The 21,924-nt window shown below is 37.9% G+C and overlaps 1 protein-coding gene across 1 annotated transcript in view; it reads left to right on the top strand.

The window, feature by feature from the left end:
- The first annotated feature begins 1,931 nt into the window (after window positions 1-1,931).
- Window positions 1,932-21,924, top strand: part of LOC130105546 (transcription initiation factor TFIID subunit 4-like) — a 59,760-nt gene continuing 39,767 nt past the window's right edge. The window contains exon 1 of the mRNA XM_056271590.1: window positions 1,932-1,985. The gene's annotated coding sequence lies outside the window, so the exon portion shown is untranslated. The remainder of the gene's footprint in view (window positions 1,986-21,924) is intronic.

Below are 21,924 nucleotides of genomic sequence, written 5' to 3'. Positions count from 1 at the left end.
CAAGGCCACGATTAAATGCTTCAGTAGAGAGATTTACCCTCACTGACCAATCACACACACACACTCTCAAACTCACACTCTTATACACACACACTCCCGCTCTAACAAACACACACACTAACACAATTACACGCTTTCACACACGAACACAAACACACACACACACATTTTATGTATTTTTAAAAGTAAAAGCATTAACCTGAAAACGTTATTTCTGAATGTTCTCTGAACATTTAAAACGTCCAGTGTAAGAAAAATAAAATAAAATGTGTTTTTTCAGTATTAAAATGATTGATAAAATACCCAGGGGAGACAAACCCCGAGTTCATGTGGAGCAGCATTTACTGTAACCCGACCCGAGACACTGAAAACACCGGATCATACGATGCTCGCGTGTAAGACAACAGTGCCACGCTTCACTCTGAAACACGCAGCGCATATATTTATTGAGTTCGATCACAGCCTTTGGGGATTTGATCATCTCTGGTAGTCATATCATGATTTCGGTTTTATTTGGATTAATAGTGCAGTCCGTGACCAGAGGGCCTTTATACACATGTTTGATCTGCAGAACACCCTTAAAGGGACAGTTCACCTTAAAATTAAAATTCTGTCAAATTCTGAACCTAACAGTTGATGTGCCCTATAGTATTTTTTTTCTCCATACTGTGGAAGTCAATGGGGTCCATTAACTGTGTGGATACTGGCATTCTTCAGAATATCTTCTTTTGTGTTCAACAGAAGAAAGAAATTCATGCAGGTTTGAAACAACATAAGGGTGAGTAAATGACAGAATTTCATTCTTGGGTGAACTATCCCTTTAAGGCCCGTTCACACGATAAAGATATAGTTCTAAAAATCGTCCTAAATATAAAATAATAGCAGAGTTCACAGCGCAGCAGCTGTAACGATAACAGGGGGAAAATATCATTGCAATCACTTTCAGAATGATTTATTTTTCCAGCTGATGAATGATAAAAACATTGACAGCCAATCAGAGTCCTCCCTGCTTTGAAGAGCTTGAGCATTTAAAGAGACAGACGACAAAACTGCAGCGTGAGCTTATTATAAACAGAATGAAATTGCGCATTGGTGTGAATGTTAATATAGTTATCATTAACAGTATCTTTATAGTTATCGTTCTTGGTGTGAACGGGCCTTTATAGTTTTGACACAGACACAAACACATACACAAATTTTGAGAAATTGTTTAATTTTTTACATTTGTACTCACACACTCACTCACTCACTCACTCACTCACTCACTCACTCACTCACTCACTCACTCACTCACTCACTCACTCACTCACTCTCTCTCTCTCTCTCACACACACACACACACACACTCACTCACTCACTCACTCACTCACTCACTCACTCACTCACTCACTCACACACACACACACACACACACACACACACACACACACACACACACACACACACACACACACACACACACACACACACACACACACACACACACTCTCACTCTCACACTCACTCTCACACACACACACACACACACTGATGAGTGTCAGCTGAAGCTGCATTTGTAAATTGTGTCTTTTGATTAGTTGTTGCCTGCGGTGTTGTGTGTGTGTGTGTGTGTCGGCAGTGTTTGGAGGGCACAGCCTGCGGGCGTAGAATCCGTCACCGCTGAACACGCACAAACACACACACACACACAACACACACACACACACACACACACACACACACACACACACACACACACACACTGTCCTTGACACATCAGATCTGCCCTCGTTTGTCCGCAACTATTTTAGTGCGCAGATGAGTTGAGATCCCGACAACGCTCACCTGCCCGTCTCTCTCTCCATCGTTCCTTCTGTCGTTCATTCTCTCTCTCTCTCTCTCTCCCTCTCTCTCTCTCTCTCTCTCTCTCTCTCTCTCTCTCTCCCAGAGTCGCTCGCGGGCAAGAAGATCCAGAACAAGCCCGTCTGAAGCAGAAAGCAAAGGAGGTGAGGCTTCCATCATTACCACTGACATTTCAAGGCTCCGGCAGATTAATTTTTTATGCTGTGCTACATATGTAATGCCATTTAAAGTCTGACTCTGGGAGAAAAAAGAAGAAAGTTTGAGGAATTATTTTCATTGATTGATGTCCTGCGAAAAAATGAGCGTTTTCCTCTTTTCTCCAGCTCTGAGCTGATATTTAGGAGAATGTGCTGTGCTTTTATCCGGGGCGGAATGGGAGATCTGATTGGAGATGAAGTCAGAGTTTTCCCCGTTTGACGGATAATTTGCCAAGGCCATTAGCATCATAAAGGCGTTCTCGTCTTGCTCTCGCAGAAAGGGGGACAATTAGAAACTGTTACCGCGATATGAGGCACAAATTGCTTGCTTTTGTTTCTCCCGCATTGATTTTCATTTTTTATGCTGCCAATTAAAGAATAGTGCTGTTCTTGATTCCCAGCCGACTAAATGAGCCACTGAACACATGAGCGTCCTGCACACAGCGGACGCGATGCGGAGCGGCACTCGTGTCAGTGACATTCTCTCAGCTGTCCGTATCCATCTATCCATCTATCCATCTACCCATCTCTCCATCTACCCATCTACCCATCTATCCATCTATCCATCTATCCATCTACCCATCTCTCCATCTACCCATCTACCCATCTATCCATCTATCCATCTATCCATCTCTCCATCTACCCCATCTACCCATCTACATCTATCCATCTATCCATCTCATCCATCTACCCATCTACCCATCTACCCATCACCCATCTACCCATCTACCCATCTCTCCATCTACCCATCCACCCATCTATCCATCTATCCATCTATCCATCTACCCATCTCTCCATCTACCCATCTACCCATCACCCATCTACCCATCTACCCATCTATCCATCTATCCATCTATCCATCTACCCATGTACCCATCTACCCATCTACCCATCTACCCATCTATCCATCTACCCATCTACCCATCTCTCCATCTATCCATCTACCCATCTATCCATCTACCCATCTACCCATCTATCCATCTACCCATCTACCCATCTCTCCATCTACCCATCTACCCATCTACCCATCTATCCATCTACCCATCTACCCATCTACCCATCTATCCATCTACCCATCTCTCCCATCCATCCATCCATCCATCCATCCATCCATCCATCCATCCATCCATCCATCCATCCATCCATCCATCCATCCATCCATCCATCCATCCATCCATCCATCCATCCATCCATCCATCCATCCATCCATCCATCCATCCATCCATCCATCCATCCATCCATCCATCCATCCATCCATCCATCCATCCATCCATCCATCCATCCATCCATCCATCCATCCATCCATCCATCCATCCATCCATCCATCCGATTATTCTGTCTATCTCCATCCATCCATCTTTTCCATCCATCTATCTATCTGATCGTTCTGTCCATCCATCCTGCATTCTGTTCACCATGAGCTGAAATGGAATTTAAGTTGTAAGCATTCTCAAATTCAGTTCTGATTGGTGCGCAACCCCGCTGATGAGCTGCAATGAAAAAAAATCATTAATCGTCATCAATAGTTTTCTGTTTCTGTTCAACAACAGATTTGTTGTGCTGACAATCATAACTGATTTATGTGTACTGATTTTAATGTTTTCTGTAGAAAAGCACCATCTGATCTGTAGATATGGCTCAGTATCTGTCACTATATCGGTGTGTAATGTCGCCTGTTCTCCAGGTGAAAGTGCTGCATCTGAACTGTACTGCCTAGTTCTGTGTGAAGGTTTGCTAACTAATTATCATCTAGCGCTGCTGGATTTCCTGACTGTCCATCGTTTCTTCAAGTTTCCTCTCGCTCCCCGCTCCTCTGCTCCACATTAGCGAGGTAACCCTTAAGAGTGGATTGTAGTCTTCCCATCAGCCTGTGCTGTATGTAAATGAGGTGATTTGTAATAGGCTGCGCCCGAGGCCGTGTGATCAAAGTGGATCTCCGCCCTGTTAAGTGGCAGGCAGCTCATCATCTCAACACTGCAGATTAACTTTACAACTCACAGAACGACTACTACAGCACACGCACACACACACTCGCACACACACACTCGCACACACACTCGCACACACACACACACACACACACACACACACACACACACACACACACACACACACACACACACACACACACACACTGACAGACAGACAGACACACACACACACGCACACACACTCGTACACACACACACACACACACACACACACACTCGCACACACGCACGCACACACACACACGCACACACACACAGAGAGACTCACACACAGAGAGACTCACACACACATGCACGCACACACTCACACTCGCACACACACACACACACACACACAAACACACAGACACACACAAGTACGCACACATACACACACACACACACACACACACACACACTCACTCACATGCGCACACACACACAGACACACACAGACAGACACACACACACACACACACACACACACACACACACTCACTCACATGCTCACACACAACACACACAACACACACTCGCTCTCTGCATGTGTCGTCAAAACCCCCAATTTGTTCCAATCAGAATTTTAAAAAGGCTGAAATCTCTCTTTTATTTGCTATTCCACCAGAAACTGTTTCTTTCTCTCTCTCTCTCTCTCTCTCTCTCTCTCTCTCTCTCTCTCTCCTCTCTCTCTCTCTCTCTCTCTCTCTCTCTCTCTCTCTCTCTCTCTGGGTGTAATGGTCGTGTTTCTCAGTGCGGTTCTTCCTCTGGTCTTCATCTGATTGGCTGCGGGCGACAGAGCTGCTGTTTGCGTGTGTCGTGGAGGTTTCGCACATCTGCCCAAATTTCCATCAGGATAATGAGGTTGATCCGTACTGCCTTCACTCTCTGTGACGGGTAGAACGGCGAGAGAGAGGTTTATTACTCATAACCACACAGAACACACACACACACACACACACACACAGTACATTGCACTTCTGTGGTGTGTGTGTGTGTGTGTGTAGACTCTTTCCGCATCTTTTGAGAGTGTCACTTCTAGTCGTTCCCGTAACACCAAATAAATTTTTTAAAGGATTTAATTTCTTGACTCTTGATAAGATTTGCGCACCAAATTTTATTACGTCTTCTTTTATTCACACTCCTTTTGTGTTCCGTAGAAATGTTTTACAGGTTTGAAATTATGTGAGTGAGTAATTGATGAAGCAATTTTCATTTTTGGCGAACTATAACTATTCCTTGAACAATATAAAGCCATGGGCAACACAACAAAATATAATTTAATATCTCAGTAATTTCTCCTAGACCGACTCCACGGATCATCCATCCATCCCCTTATATTAGGTTATTATTTTACTGCTCATGAGTCTCATTGAATTTCTCAATATGTTTATATCGGGATTATGTTTCATGCATGAACTTTGTCTTAGATGCTCCTAAAGCTTTTTGAGCAATCTAAGTTGCCGAGCAATTGTTGCTTGGGCACTTTCCCATTGAAAATGGGCAATACATTTATATCTGGATCATTTATATCGGTCATGGGCCCTGTGTCTCATCTGGGTGCCGGTTGACGGCACCATTGCCCATCAACATTGCCCAAAAAGTTGCCCTGTGTATCATCACCTTAAAGGGATAGTTCACCCAAAAATGTAAACTCTGTCAGTAATTACTCTCCCTCATGTTGTTCAACCCCCGTAAGACTTTCGTTCATCTTCGAGACACAAATGAAGATATTTGTGATTAAATCTGAGAGCTGGATCACTCCTCCATAGGCTTCTTAAGGGATCGAAACTGACCGGACCCCAAAAGTTATTAAAGACATCGTTAAAATAGTCCGAGTGACTACAGCGGCTCAACCTTAAGTTTATCAAGCGACGAGAATACTTTCTGTGCGCAAAAAACAAACAAAAATAACGCCTTTATTCAACTAATCATTTCCTTCTCTGTGGGCCGTGAGATTTCACGTAGTGATATTGCGCAAAGCTTCTGGGTTGCACGTCACACGCAGGCTCACTATTGGCCGACGCTGGTCATGTGTGTGTGTGATGCGTGTGACGTACAACCTAGAAGCTTTGCGTAGTTTCATTACGTAAAATCTCGAGCCCACAGAGAAGGAAATGATTCGTTGAATAAAGTTTTTGTTTGTTTTTTGCGCACAGAAAGTATTCTCGTTGCTTGATAATCTTAAGGTTGAGCCACTGTAGTCACTCGGACTATTTTAACGATGTCTTTAATTACTTTTCTGGCCGGCCAGTTTCAATCCCTTAGAAGCCTATGGAGGAGTGATCCAGCTCTTAGATTTAATCACAAATATCTTAATTTGTGTTCTGAAGATGAACGAAAGTCTTACGGGGTTGAACAACATGAGGGAGAGTCATTACTGACAGAGTTTTCATTTTTGGGTGAACTATCCCTTTAAGAGTATAGAGTATAGCATGAACGTGGAGCATTTTATAGTTCTATCATTTAATGAGAAATGTTCGAGTTCATATCGAGATCTCTGACCTTTGGCATCTTGGCAAACCTGAGCACAGTTTGAGACTCGTCTGAAAGTAAAGCCAATCCGTCAGATGTTTCTCGAGTGTTTTCTATTTGCACGCAGTTGTGATTTCGACTGGTGATTTTTCTTTCCTTCGGGAGACGCTGTTAAGCGAGCGTGTTCCTCTACAAACGCGTGCGTCTGATGGAGAGATGTTGTCTGTTTCTCTCCATTCGTCTTATTTCAGCCCCTCACAAACATCCGACTCCCCTTAATGTCATCGAGCGAGTGTGTTCGGGAACCTATTTCCACAGTCCTCAGCGATGCCCAAAGGTCAGATGGGATATTTTTAAAGTGCCCTCGGTGAAAATCAATGCCCCCAAAAAAAGAGACAGCAAACAGGAACAGGGCCGCCCACCCTAATAAGCAGCGCCTCGCCGCAGATAAAACGAATCTGCAGAGAAAGTGGAGAGATTGTGAGGGGACACATTGACAAATAGAGAGAAGGAGAAGGCAAAATAAAGTGAAAGAAGCCGCAAATACATAAAAGAGAGCGAGCGAGAGAAGCCCTGGCAGATACATCACTGTGTCAGGTCACACGGACACAGATTCATCATCTGAACAGGAGAGGACGGCGAGTGACCACTGCTGACCACCTGGGTAAAGCGTTGTGTTTTACCACAACAGCCTCTGGTCAGCGCAGCCGCCGGCCGGCGTGTCACAGACAAGGACAGAGTAACAGAGGCGCTGGTGAACGCTCGCTCCCAGTGCAGAGTTTATTCTGCTGATGAAGACTGAGAGTGGACGGAAAACACAGTCCGAGATCAATCCGACCGGGCCGTTTAATGTTACACTGAAAGAGATCGTTCGAACAAAAACCTGTATTTCTGTCACTATCCACTATCGTCAAATATGATTGACAGTTAGCGTACAGTTTGGATTGGCGGTATAGTTCTGTTCTGGGCAAGAACTAGCCTAGCATGATTAAGAGCAGCAATAACCCCCCTTAGGCCGTGTGTACACCAAAGCGTTTTTTTTTCACACGCCTGGCGTATTTTTTCAATTGTTTTTAATGGGAGCGCCATTTATGAGCGTAACGAGGCGCTGAGCGTTTTTTCTCTCTCGCCGTTTTATACTGGTCGCCGAGAGTTGAAGAATGTTCAACTTGGGTAAAACGCAGCGCTCATCACTTGTCACTTTTTACCCAGCCGTCCAATCACAGTGGAGGAGGGGCGGGGCTAATACCACACCGACCAACCGTCACAACATTCTTTCTGTACAACGACATCCACCAGCAGAGCTAACCGAACAAAATGGATGAAAAATATTTTTTTAGTATGAAACAAATTATCTGCGAAATCAGTTACAAGTAAACTGTGCTGCGGATATTCTGTATCATAGCAACGAAGCGTCTGAACGGAAAAAACGCTGCGCTGCCAAAACGCTCTCAAGCGCCCACAGCTAGGCATTTTCAGCAGAGCGTCTAGCGTTTTTAGCCAGCTTTGGTGGACACACGGCCTTAGGGCAAACAGAACAGAACCAACATGAATGTATGCAGATATCATTAATTCATTTTAATGTACAACATAATTAGAGAATTTTAGTCTGATTGAGAGGGGAATCTGACTGGACAGGAGGAGCTGGGGAGGGAGGAGGGTAATTCGCTCCTGAGAAACGCGATAGCTTCTGATAATACTGAAGGAGTTATATATGTATACAGTGATAGGCGTCGTATTCCTATAGGTATTCGTGGATCAGCTGAGAGTCACTGATGCGAGCTCGACTAACGTGACCTGCCAGAACTGATGCTACACTTGATTACTTCTGCGGACCTCAAAATATTTTGGAAGAACTCCCTGCGCATCGATGTAGCCTAGCATGATTAAGAGCAGGAAAGCAGCAATAACCCCCCTTAGGGTAAGCAGAACAGAACCAACATGAATGTATTGCAGATATCATTCATTCATTTTAATGCATTGGCGTCGGAAGCAAAAAAAAAAGTGGGTGGGTCCTCCGCCAGAAAAATTGGAGCCATTTCATGTATTCTGGTGTCTTTTAATTAAAGGTCCCATTCTTCGCGATTCCATTTTTCAAACTTTAGTTAGTGTGTAATGTTGCTGTTAATGCATAAATAATGCCTAGCGAGATATTTTATTTAACAGAAGTCCCCTTTCAAATCCTACAGCGAACGGCCGGTTTGGACTACATCCCTCTACTTCCTTTTTTAATGACGTAACTAGAACAGTTTTTTGACTCATCTCCGCCCACAGGAATACACAAAAAAGGGGGCGTGGTCTTGTTGCGCTCCCACGGAGAAGAAGCACTTCAGCTGCGCATGCATCTCCAATTTATGGCAAGAGGCGTGACCTTTCCGGGCAACGTGTGATCAGAGCCATAGCGTGCGATAAGCTGCTGTCGAATCACAACACAGGAACCGCTGTGGCACAATCAGAACTCGCTACGTATTTCTGAAGGAGGGTCTTCATAGAATAAGGAAGTCATCGGGCTGTTTTTTGGACAGTGAAACCCGCGGTATACAGATAACTAAATTGTGTGAAAAATACTGTGTTTTTTTACACGCGAAACATGAACACATGTTATATTGCACACTGTAAACACAATCAAAGCTTCAAAAAAACATGAAGAACGGGACCTTTAAACAAGTAAACTAAACTCCGCTTCACGTCGTGCATTAAATGCACAGCTATCCGTGGATTATCCCGCTGCTGATACCATGGTCATTTGCCAGCTGTTATTGATATTTGCAACGCAATATTTGACTGGAAAGGTACAACGGGCGGCTAGTTTCGTCAGTTGCGGCTCGTTGAGAAATATAATGATTCAGCGGAAATGGAGTTTAATTTGTTAGGGCATTCCTCACGTGGAATGGATTTGACTGACGGCGCTCTGAAAAGCGAACAGACATATGCGCTGAATCAGAGACGGTAAAAGTGAGTGGGTCCAATATCATTGGTCTTAAAAAGTGGGTGGGTCTTGTCCAACTCATATACAATGGTTCCGACGCCTATGCTTTAATGTACAACATAATTAGAGAACTTTAGTCTGATTCCTCCCGGGGGAACCAGAATGGCAAATCCTGACTGGACAGGAGGAGCTGGGGAGGGAGGAGGGTAATTCACTCCTGAGAAACGCAATGGCTGCTGATAATACTGAAGGAGTTATAGATGTATACAGTGATAGGTGTCGTATTCCCATAGGTATTCGTGGATCAGCTGAGAGTTGCGAGCTCGACTAACGTGACCTGCCAGAACTGACGCTACTCTTGATTACGGCTGCGGACCTCAAAAGAAGATATTTTGAAAAAAATACATAGAGTAATTGACCCTTTAGTTACTGTTGCTATGTCCGGCAAGCCATGCCGCTCTCACACAGTGTTCTCACGCAGTGAAAAATACTTCACGGAGCAGAGACGACTCGGACAACGCACTGACAGACAGGACAGACCAGCTTATGGCGCTTTTCCTCAGGCCGTCAGACTACTCAACTCGGACATAAAAAACATTGCACTTTAAGGACTCTGATGACGATGTTTAATACATGGTACTGCACTTATGCACTTTACTAGTTAGTTTTAATACTATTTTAAAATTGTTGCATCTTTTAAATAATATTTAGGGTATGTTTTTATTAGAGCCGGGACTTTTTAAGATTAATTCATTACACAAAAAATAACACGTTAAACATTTTTTACGCATTTTAATCACACTTATTTTTGCACCGCTGAACGTTTCTCACTGGATGAGTTTCGGCGGACCGATTATACTGGAGCACCAACTAGCGTTCATGATGACTTCAGACAACAACAAACCACAGTGAAGTTTGAACATTGAAGTTTGAAGTTTTTTTAATAGAAACGAACGGATGGAAGCGTCGATAAGAGCATGGTTGTGTGCAAGCTATGCAACAAGCAATTCGCATATCACCGCAGCACATCGAGCCTCAAGTATCACCTCAACGCAAAACAATAACGTTAGCAGCTAGCGTGGACGTTAGCCCGATGGCAAAAATTGCACTGGTCTGCTGGACTTGGTTGAACAAAAATAAACAATATTTTGTTGCTTAAGCTTATGTATTCAGTCATTATTCAATGGTATACTAAAAATCCATGTGAAAAAAATTACTTCTCACAGTTCTCTCTGGTCAAATAATATTTATGCAATTAAAATGCGATTAATTTCGATTAATTAATTACGAAGCCTCTAATTAATTAGATTAATTTTTTTAATCGAGTCCCGGCCCTAGTTTTTATTACACAGTCTATAGGAATACCAGACTTACCAGACACTGCTCGTTGTATGAACTATAACTGGTATGTGACAAATAAACTTTGAACTTTGAACTTTTCCATTGCTTGGTACTACTCGGCTCGGCTCGGTTTGCTTTTCCACTGCAGTTAGTACCGCTTCAAAGTTGGTGGGATTATAGTCTGACCGTTATAGTTTATCCGCACCTCGGCAACCAACGAGAGGAACGTCTGCACTTCGTCCACTGACCACGATTCAGCCATTTCTTTTTTGGAAGTTTTTTTTTTTTTTCAAGCAAGTCAGCAAGTAGTTTTAAAACCGGTGCTACAGCGGTGGCTGTTACTGGCTATTTAAATCTAGCGGGTTTGATGTCTCGCAAATACAATGACGCTAGTAGTGACGATTCTGTCTGACCAATCAGTGGTCTGCAGTGTGGTCACGTCACATTTCAGTATCGGTACGGTACGCTTGGAACCCAAGGGGGTAATCCACCAGCCGGAAACTGAAGTCTCCCCGGGGGCCGCCATTGGCTAGCAAGCCTTCACCTGCTGTTAGCATCCCATTGACTCCCATTCATTTTGGCGTCACTTTGACAGCGAATAACTTTACATCTGAGGCGTTTAAAGACTCCATTTGTCCATTGTTTATTTCTAAAGAAACATGACAATGTATAAAAGGCTCCATTACCTTGTATCTTACGTTATGGCCCCGTAGAAGCCGTTTTTGTAAAAATAGGCTAACGATTGCGTCATAACACGCGACTCTCTGTCGCACAGTAGAGAAATTACCGTATAGACAGGAGGAGAAGCTCACGCGCAATCGGGGGACGTGGAGGCATAAAGTCAAGCGAGAAGCCCATAGAGAGTCATAAAGTTGCTCTTGCTGCTCATGGACAGCTAATACTCACGATCTCCGGCTCTGTGAGATTCGGAAGGGAATGATTCAGATTCCTCTTGGCTCCGCTACTAGAAGACGTACAACTGTGAGACAGTTTGCTCACGTCACATCTCCGTCATCAAGCTCAGTGTGAGCCTGTGCAGTGCGCTTGGCAATCAGGAAGTGCGCGCTTCTAATTGACTTCACTTTTCTCCGTTGAAGTCTATGGGGTCGCTGTGTCCATTTCTTCTACTGTCTATGTTGGAACCTCAACAGAGGTGGTACCATTTAATTACCGTACCGTACCATGCATTGGAAAAGCGCCATTACTTTTGATATGAAACAAAGTCTCAACTTATAAATTTGCACTCCTTCATGAAGATATTATGTGGCATTCAGACATTATTCCCTGTATTTCGCTTCATTCCTGACCTAAATGAAGACCGTTTGTCCTCTCTCCCCTCTGTGTGTCTTACTTTCTCTCTTTCTTGTACGGTTTTCACATCCTCGTGAAGCTGAGATCCTTCACGTGAAACTTGGATCTGTCCTTTGGGATCTCTTGGCTTTTTGTTCGAATAACTTTCCCCAAATATTTTCCCTCCTCAGGCGATTGCAGTTTCTTTCCCATTCCACTCTTTCCCCTCCGTCTTTATTTCTGTCTTCTTTATGCTAGAACTACATTCTTGCGTTCAGTGTTGTGGGTAGAAGCCCGATCCAAACATCCCATAATGCCTGAACGCTTTGGTTCCTTCTGTAGAGCAAACTATCCTTCGGAAAATGTGACTATGCAGGAGGAAAGACTATGCATTGGTTTTGCCAAGACCTCAGAATATGATGTAATATTTCCATCATAGAGGGAATTGTAATCGTTCTGATACATTAAAGCTATTTGAAGAAGTTTATCCGTGTGTGAAGCATGTTTCGAATGACTCAATATCTGTTTTTAGTTACTGGTGTTGGCTAAATCAATTGATCATTGAGGCATATCTACAGGTCAGACTTGACAACACACTAAAAACACAACAAAATGCCATGCAAAAAAAGCATTTCATCAATTCATTCTTTGTCTTTTATTGATTCAGGGTCACTAACTGTGTGGTTCAACCCAGAGGAAAATGTGATTGTTTCTCAGTATGCTTCAGGTTCAATGCGAGATGTTTCTCCTCGTCTTTTTAAGGAGACGTAAAAATGAGAGAAACCAGAAATTAAATGTAATGTGTGTAGAAGCTCAGAGCATTTGTTCTTCGGGGAATTTGAATTTGCATTGATATATTAGCAGATCTGAGCACAGATTGAGACATTGCTGAAGCTTTATGGAAGCACTTTTGAGGTCTTTTTTTTCCCCAGATGAAAAGCAGGAATCATTGGCAAACGTCTCATTGCTGTCTAGGAGAAACATTTGATCTTAATCTCAACCAAAAATTCAGATTTTTAAGGTAAAAAGTTTCACAGCAAAGCTCTTTTACAAGACAAAAGATGTAACGCAGCCGCTGAAACGTCTGTCCTCAATCTGTTTTTATTTTCCTTTTTGTGGTTGCTTGTTTCATCCCTAAAATTCCTGAAGTCAAATTTCAGATGTAAGAAAGAAGGAATGGGGGGGGGGGGAGCGGAGAAGAAAAGCAAGCTTTAAAAATACCTTTGGTGTTCCTGTGTGTTTGTGAATATTATTACAAAGTGCCGTAATGAGAGAAAGAACAACACAAAGCCAGATTTGTGCCTGTGAGCGAGATGGCGAGGAATCTGAACAGTGAAAGGCCCGAGTGTGTGTGTGTGTGTGTGTGTGTGTGTGGCCGCCTGTAGGAGGTCTTTCTCTTTGTACGTGGATCTCCTTGGGATGTTAGCAGCAGGGGAATCGGGCATGAAGAGCTACTCTTTTGGGGATGAACTGATGGGCCTGAACAACAAAACGAAAGAGAAGGCGAATGGGACACAATGAACAGAAAGATGAAACGGTCAGTGTTAGAAAACCAGACTCCAGAATAGCCATTCGGCAACCCGTCCCGGCTGTGTGTAAAAGCAAAGACCGTGACCTCTCAGTCCAGTTCAGGTGATCTTCAGAGAATAACCAACAAAGAGAATCACAATCAGATGAACTTTTAACAACTACTACTCTATTAATGCGGTTTACAGCGGTCCGGTTTCATGTGCTCCACATATACTATTGGTCTAAAGTTTGGGGTCTCAAATGTTTTTGAAAAGTCTATTCTGCTCATCAACGCTGCATATTTTTGATCAAAAATACAGTAAAAAATTATGAAATATTATTACAATATAAAATAATTGTTTTCTATGTGAATATATAGTAAAGTGTAATTTATTCCTGTGATCAAAGCTGTATTTTCAGCATCATTACTCCAGTCTTCAGTGTCATCCTTCAGAAATCACTCTAATATGATGATTTGCTGCTTAAGAAACATTTATGATTATTATCACAGTTGAAAACAGTTGTGCTGCTTCATATTTTTGTGCAAACCGTGATTACTTTTTTCAGGATTCTTTGAGTGGAAAGGTCCAGAGAACTGCATTTAATAAAAAAATTAATATTTTGCATTATTATAAATGTCTTTACTGTCACTTTTGATCAATTTAATGCATCCTTTCTGAAGAAAAGTATTAATTTCTTTTTAAAAAAATCGTATTGACCCCAAACTTTTGAACTGTAGTGTAATTTAATGAATTTGATCATTTCATTAATTATACTGTATATTAAGAATTCTATGTAAATCATAAATCACATTTATCCAACAATTTACATTCAGAATGATATTCCTTCCTTCTGCACGTCACATTGATGCAACAATTTATGTACACTAAAAATTATTGTACAAGCAATTTACACAGACATTTCTTCCGTGCATATTTCATGAATTATGCTTAATTTTGCTTTTCTAAAAATAATGGTGAAAATATATTTACAATCATACAATATAATATAATATAAATATCTAAAATAATGGTAAAAAGTAAATGTAAATATATTTGCAAATATTAATTTATAGTATAATACAATATTCTTTTAAACAAATTCTGATTTTGTTAATTTTATTTGTCATTTTTACATAACAGATTCCTTCTGCCATCTCATTAATACAAATTATTTTGCAGAAAATTTACATAAATTAATTTTGCGCATGTTTCATAAATGAGGCTATATATATTGTTTTGCTTTTGGTAATGGTAAAATAAATGAAAATGTATTTGCAAATAAATATTAGTAATAAATTTATATATAGTATAATATAATACAATTATGTTGAAACAATTCAGATTTTATTTGTTATTATTTCTACCCATCTGATTAACAATTTAATAAGAATGATTTTACAAACAATTTGTACAGAAATTCCTTCTGCTAATTTTTCAAGAATAATATGTGTAAAATTATTTAGGTATTCTAAAATAATTATTGCTAACTCCTTTTTTATCCTAAATGAAATTCTGTTGATAAATGAAGTTTTAAATTTTAAATCTGATTAGTGAGCATTATTCCGAGGTGACGTGCCGGTCCCTTCCAGCGTGACCTCTGACCCCCAAGGAACAAGCGCTGCACACTCCCTCTCGCCCTCCAGCGTGTGTGGGAAGGCCTTGAGCGAGAGAAAGAAAGACGTTGTGGATGGTTGGAGAGATTTTCTGAGTGTGCCGCATATTTCCATTAGATTGTGGCGTTGGCTAATTAGAGAGCGGCGGCGTGATTCACCTTGTTAATTAGAAGGACTCGCACACCAGCGGCCCCGGGGCTCCGAGGGGAACAACGAGGGATCCAGAGAACGAGAGGGCTCCTCTTCAACGCCCGCAGTCTCTCCTTCTCTGAAGATCCTTTTGCTTTTTGATTCCAAAATGAATAAATCATCCGCACACGACTCTGTTCATCTGCCACCGATGCAAATTACACCTGATCAATAGAAGGTGACGTCGAGAGGGAAGAAAGAGCGAGAGGTTGAGAGGAGAAAGACTGCTTGCCCAAGCACTGGTGACACAAAACATGGAGATTTTCTACTTGGATAAGCAGGATTTTTAATGATCTCCTCTTGCTTATTCCGAAATTCCCCTTCAAATAATACCGTGAAGCCCTCCACACTTTGTGCTCTCGAAGTAAAGAAGTTAAATGTGTCGTTAATTACATTGTAGGTTGCCTTTGGGTTACATTTTTAATAATTAATTTTAATGACATATTATTCTAATGTTTTTTCTTTTTTTATTATTTTTATTTAATTCATTTATTTTTTATTTGGTGGATTTCTTACTATATTTGTGGGTGTTTTTTTATTATTAAATATTAATTTAATGTTTATTATTATTATTTTAAAGAATTATTTTAAATTATTTATTATTTAATAGGTTAATATTTATGGATTTCTTACTATATTTGTGTTTTTTATTAAATATTAATTTAATGTTTTTTATTATTATTGTTATTTTAAATTAAATTTTTAATTTATTTATTATCTAATACGTTAATATTTGTGGATTTCTTACTATATTTGTGTTTTTTTATTAAATATTAATTTAGTGTTTTTTATTATTATTTGAAATTATAATTTTAATTTATTTATTATTTAATGGGTTAATATTTGTGGATTTCTTACTATATTTGTGTGTTTTTTTATTAAATATTAATTTAATTGTTTTTATTATTATTATTTTAAAATATAATTTTATTTATTATATAATAGGTTAATATTTGTGGATTTCTTACTATATTTGTGTGTTTTTTTATTAAATATTAATTTAATTGTTTTTATTATTATTATTTTAAATTATAATTTGTATTTATTTATTATTTAATAATAGGTTAATATTTGTGGATTTCTTACTATATTTGTGTTTTTTTTATTAAATATTAGTTTAATGTTTTTTATTATTATTATTTTAAATTATAATTTGTATTTATTTATTATTTAATGGGCTAATATTTGTGGATTTCTTACTATATTTGTGTGTGTTTTTAATTAAATATTAATTTAATGTTTTTTATTATTATTATTAATTTAAATTATTATTTTTATTTATTTATTATTTAATAGGTTAATATTTGTGGATTTCTTACTATATTTGTGTGTTTTTTAATTAAATCTTAATTTAATGTTTTTTATTATTATAATTTGAAATTATAATTATATTTTATTTATTATTTAATAGGTTAATATTTGTGGATTTCTTACTATATTTGTGTGTTTTTTAATTAAATCTTAATTTAATGTTTTTTATTATTATAATTTGAAATTATAATTATATTTTATTTATTATTTAATAGGTTAATATTTGTGGATTTCTTACTATATTTGTATTTTTTTTATTAAATATTAATTTAATTGTTTTTTTATAATTATTTTAAATTATAATTTTAATTTATTTATTATATAATAGGTTAATATTTGTGGATTTCTTACTATATTTGTGTGTTTTTTTATTAAATATGAATTTAATGTTTATTATTATTATTATTAATTTAAATTATTATTTTTATTTATTTATTATTTAATAGGTTAATATTTGTGGATTTCTTACTATATTTGTGTTTTTTATTAAATATTAATTTAATGTTTTTTATTATTATTGTTATTTTAAATTAAATTTTTAATTTATTTATTATCTAATACGTTAATATTTGTGGATTTCTTACTATATTTGTGTTTTTTTATTAAATATTAATTTAGTGTTTTTTATTATTATTTGAAATTATAATTTTAATTTATTTATTATTTAATGGGTTAATATTTGTGGATTTCTTACTATATTTGTGTGTTTTTTTATTAAATATTAATTTAATTGTTTTTATTATTATTATTTTAAATTATAATTTTATTTATTATATAATAGGTTAATATTTGTGGATTTCTTACTATATTTGTGTGTTTTTTTATTAAATATTAATTTAATTGTTTTTATTATTATTATTTTAAATTATAATTTTAATTTATTTATTATTTAATAATAGGTTAATATTTGTGGATTTCTTACTATATTTGTGTTTTTTTTATTAAATATTAGTTTAATGTTTTTTATTATTATTATTTTAAATTATAATTTGTATTTATTTATTATTTAATGGGCTAATATTTGTGGATTTCTTACTATATTTGTGTGTGTTTTTAGTTAAATATTAATTTAATGTTTTTTATTATTATTATTAATTTAAATTATTATTTTTATTTATTTATTATTTAATAGGTTAATATTTGTGGATTTCTTACTATATTTGTGTGTTTTTTAATTAAATCTTAATTTAATGTTTTTTATTATTATAATTTGAAATTATAATTATATTTTATTTATTATTTAATAGGTTAATATTTGTGGATTTCTTACTATATTTGTGTGTTTTTTAATTAAATCTTAATTTAATGTTTTTTATTATTATAATTTGAAATTATAATTATATTTTATTTATTATTTAATAGGTTAATATTTGTGGATTTCTTACTATATTTGTATTTTTTTTATTAAATATTAATTTAATTGTTTTTATTATTATTATTTTAAATTATAATTTTAATTTATTTATTATTTAATAATAGGTTAATATTTGTGGATTTCTTACTATATTTGTGTGTTTTTTTATTAAATATGAATTTAATGTTTATTATTATTATTATTAATTTAAATTATTATTTTTATTTATTTATTATTTAATAGGTTAATATTTGTGGATTTCTTACTATATTTGTGTGTTTTTTAATTAAATCTTAATTTAATGTTTTTTATTATTATAATTTGAAATTATAATTATATTTTATTTATTATTTAATAGGTTAATATTTGTGGATTTCTTACTATATTTGTGCTTTTCCCCCTTTTTTTTTTAGTTTTCCCTGCTGTTAAGTTAACAACGCCAGCAATAGTTAAAGATGGATTCTAGCCAAAGTCAAACGGCGCACACATGTCTGTGGTTCTGTTGAATCTTGAGGAGCAGGAAGTGACCTCATGAGGAGCAGGAAGTGACCTCATAATGAGCCCGAGGTGTTTGTGTACTTAGGGTTTGGCTTGAACTGCATGTCTTTCTATTCGTCCCGGTGCATGAATAGGTGTTGATCTTCAGTGTGTTGCTCTGGAGGTCAGCGGCGACCCCTGTGTGACCCTGAGGTCACGTCAGATCAATGATTTACACGTTTCTGTGAACTGATAATGGCTCTAACTCTGACTGCTCATGAACTGCTCAGAAATTGCTCTGAATATTTTGCTAAACTAGACACTAAACCGTATTGGCATCAGGAGGCACAATCATTTTCTGAATGTGTCTTTTTAAATACTCAGTATAGTTATAAATAACTTTTCCTTTTAATTCATTGTCTGACTTTTGAAACACAACCATGTTTTATTTTACTGATATCTGATATGGAAAATATCTCATATTAAATATTGATATTTAAAGTCACCATAAAATCAAAATGGACTTTCTAAGTACATTTTTCTTAAGCTGAACGTTTCATCAGTGCACGTTATTCTGATGAAAAATATGTTTGTCTTCATAATTAATCATGAAAATGTATTTCTCTCTGCTTTTAAGCGGCTTCTCTGTTCTGCTGACGTCACCAAGTCTGCATAGTTGGGGGAAATAAAATAAAGCAATAATATTTTCTATTGTAAATTTGCCGATCCAATCAAATGGTTTATAAAATGAAGGCCCGCCCTATATTATTTTCCATAGAATATTTTGTTTCTCTTAGAATTATGTTGTATTGTTGTTAGTTACATTTTATGTTGTCTTTAGGCTACGTTTTTTTATTAATATTTGAATTTAAAAAATATTTTTTGATAAAATGGAGGTATATTTTTCAAATAAACGTAATTATTTTTTATTTTATTATTACTAATGTTTTATTATTAATAATAGTTTTTTGTGAATATTTGTGAATTTGGTGCTATATTTGTAAAAAAAAAAAAATTCTTTTTTTTTCTTTCTTTTTTTTGGGGGGGGGGGGGGGTGCAGGATTGTTGTCTGCGAGGAATATTTCTCTCTCAGTGTCCCGGGGCAGGGGGACGAGGGGCAGATTTGACCCCTGCTGGTCCTTTATGTTCCAGACTTCAGTGTTACTGAACCTCACTGTTGCCCGGTGAAGACTCCCCAAACCAGCCCGATCCTCCCGTTCCGCTCCGGCGCAGACATCTGTCTGCACGAGTGTGTGTGTGTGTGTGTGTGTGTGTGTGCGGCGCGAGGGCCTGTGGGGGAACAGAAGGTTTAGCAGGGCTGATAGAGACGGGCAGGTTTGGCCATCATGACGAACTGAGCTTGTGCTTCATGAGAAGTGAAACACACACACACACACACACACACACACGTGAGTTGGAGATCTGGATCTGTGTGACCAAACCGATCTCACCGCAATTCGTATGTATTTTACCAGATGGCTAATTTTTCACAACGAGTCATTAGAAAGGACCTCCAGTAACTCCGCCCCTAAAACATAAACGTACGAGTGAGTTCGAGCGAATCTAAACTGCTGTGAGATTGTGTTTGTGTGACTGATTCAGGATGAAAGGCTAATAAGTCTATAGATGGATGGATGGATGGATGGATGGATGGATGGATAGAAAGTTGGATGGATAGAAAGATAGATAGATGGATGGATAGAAAGATGGATGGATAGAATGATAGATGGATGGATTGATGGATGGATGGATATAAAGATAGATGGATGGATATAAAGATAGATAGATGGATGGAAAGATAGATGGATGGATGGAAAGATAGATAGATGGATGGAAAGATAGATGGATGGATGGATAGAAAGATAGATAGATGGATGAATGGAAAGATAGATGGATAGAAAGATAGATGGATGGATGGATGGATAGAAAGATGGATGGATGAATATAAAGATGGATAGATAGATAGATGGATGGATGGATAGAAAGATAGATGGATAGATGGATGGATGGATGGATGGATGGATGGATAGATGGATGGATGGATGGATAGAAAGATGGATGGATGGTTGGATGGATAGAAAGATGGATAAATGGATGGATTGATTGATAGATGGATGGATGGATGGATGGATAGAAAGATGGATGGATGGATAGAAAGATGGATGGATGGATAGAAAGATGGATGGATGGATGGATAGAAAGATGGATGGATGGATGGATGGATGGATGGATGGATAGAAAGATGGATTGATGGATGGATAGAAAGATGGATGGATGGATGGATATAAACGTACAGATATCGATCCTCTTTCAGGATGCTGTGATGAATGTGTAAATGCTGCTAAAGGTTTTCACATCTCTGTGAAAGGTTACACAAGATGAAATAAGTAACTTTAGGATATTAAACATCTCTTGTGCTCTTGCAGAGATGATCGTGTGTCAGCATCTCGGTTTATTATTCTTGTGTGATGAGCGTAACTACGACATGCAAAACTTCTGTACGTTTTACTTAACGCCGAGAGCAATTACCACTTCTACAATCAGCCAAAATATGAAACATTTATTTTCGAAGCAGTGCTGAGAATATATTAGCAGTTCGCCAAAATAATAGATGTGAGTATTTGTGTGAGTGTGTGAGTGTGTGAGGAGCGGCGGTAGCTGTGGTCTGGAGAGCTGGCACCACAGATGGCACACTGGCACCGCGTTTATCACACCGCCATCAATCTGAGGCTCGGGCAGAGGCTGCAGGCGTGTGTGTGTGTGTGTGTGTGTGTGTGTGTGCGACTGTGCAGACATGCCGGCGCTCCCATCCCGGCCCATCCGGAGTGCGATGGGATTATCTCAGGGGTCAGTGGGGATGTTACAAACCTTTTAAGTCTAGGGAGAATAAGGCGTGCAACATTACAGTACTGAACGTGTACTGGAAACCATCTCACACAAACCAGTCTAATCGAAGTATGGTGACCGTTTATTACAGTGAGAAACGAGATGTAAAGAATATCTCAAGATTATTATTATTATTATGCTATATTGTATATTCTCCTTCTGCAATCCTTATAGTTGGAGTAGCACTTCAACGGCCCATCATTCTTGGGTAGATCTGGATTTAAAGGGACAAACTGGGATGGTTGGGTGGGTTGTGGTGGGGTGGGGGGTATTTTTCATATTGATTAATATCTGTTTAACACAGCCATAATATGTTTGTATACATTTGGTCCACAATATGTGCTGTAGAAAATGCCCTCAACTGTCACCGTCCCACAGGTGGGACGTTTGCCATTATATTTTAAAAACAATAATATCTTAGTAAAAACCTTAAGTAATCTTGACAAACTATATATCATTTGAAAGCTTACAATCTCTAGTTTCCATATTTGGTGACTGATTTTCAAAATAAATTACAGAGGAGTTGTAATTTATCAATTTGC

This window comes from Rhinichthys klamathensis, unplaced genomic scaffold (assembly GCF_029890125.1).
Source record: "Rhinichthys klamathensis goyatoka isolate OS25496 unplaced genomic scaffold, OSU_Roscu_1.1 h1tg000322l_1, whole genome shotgun sequence".
Classification (NCBI taxonomy): Eukaryota; Metazoa; Chordata; class Actinopteri; order Cypriniformes; family Leuciscidae; genus Rhinichthys; species Rhinichthys klamathensis.
This window is presented reverse-complemented; position numbering and strand designations above follow the sequence as displayed.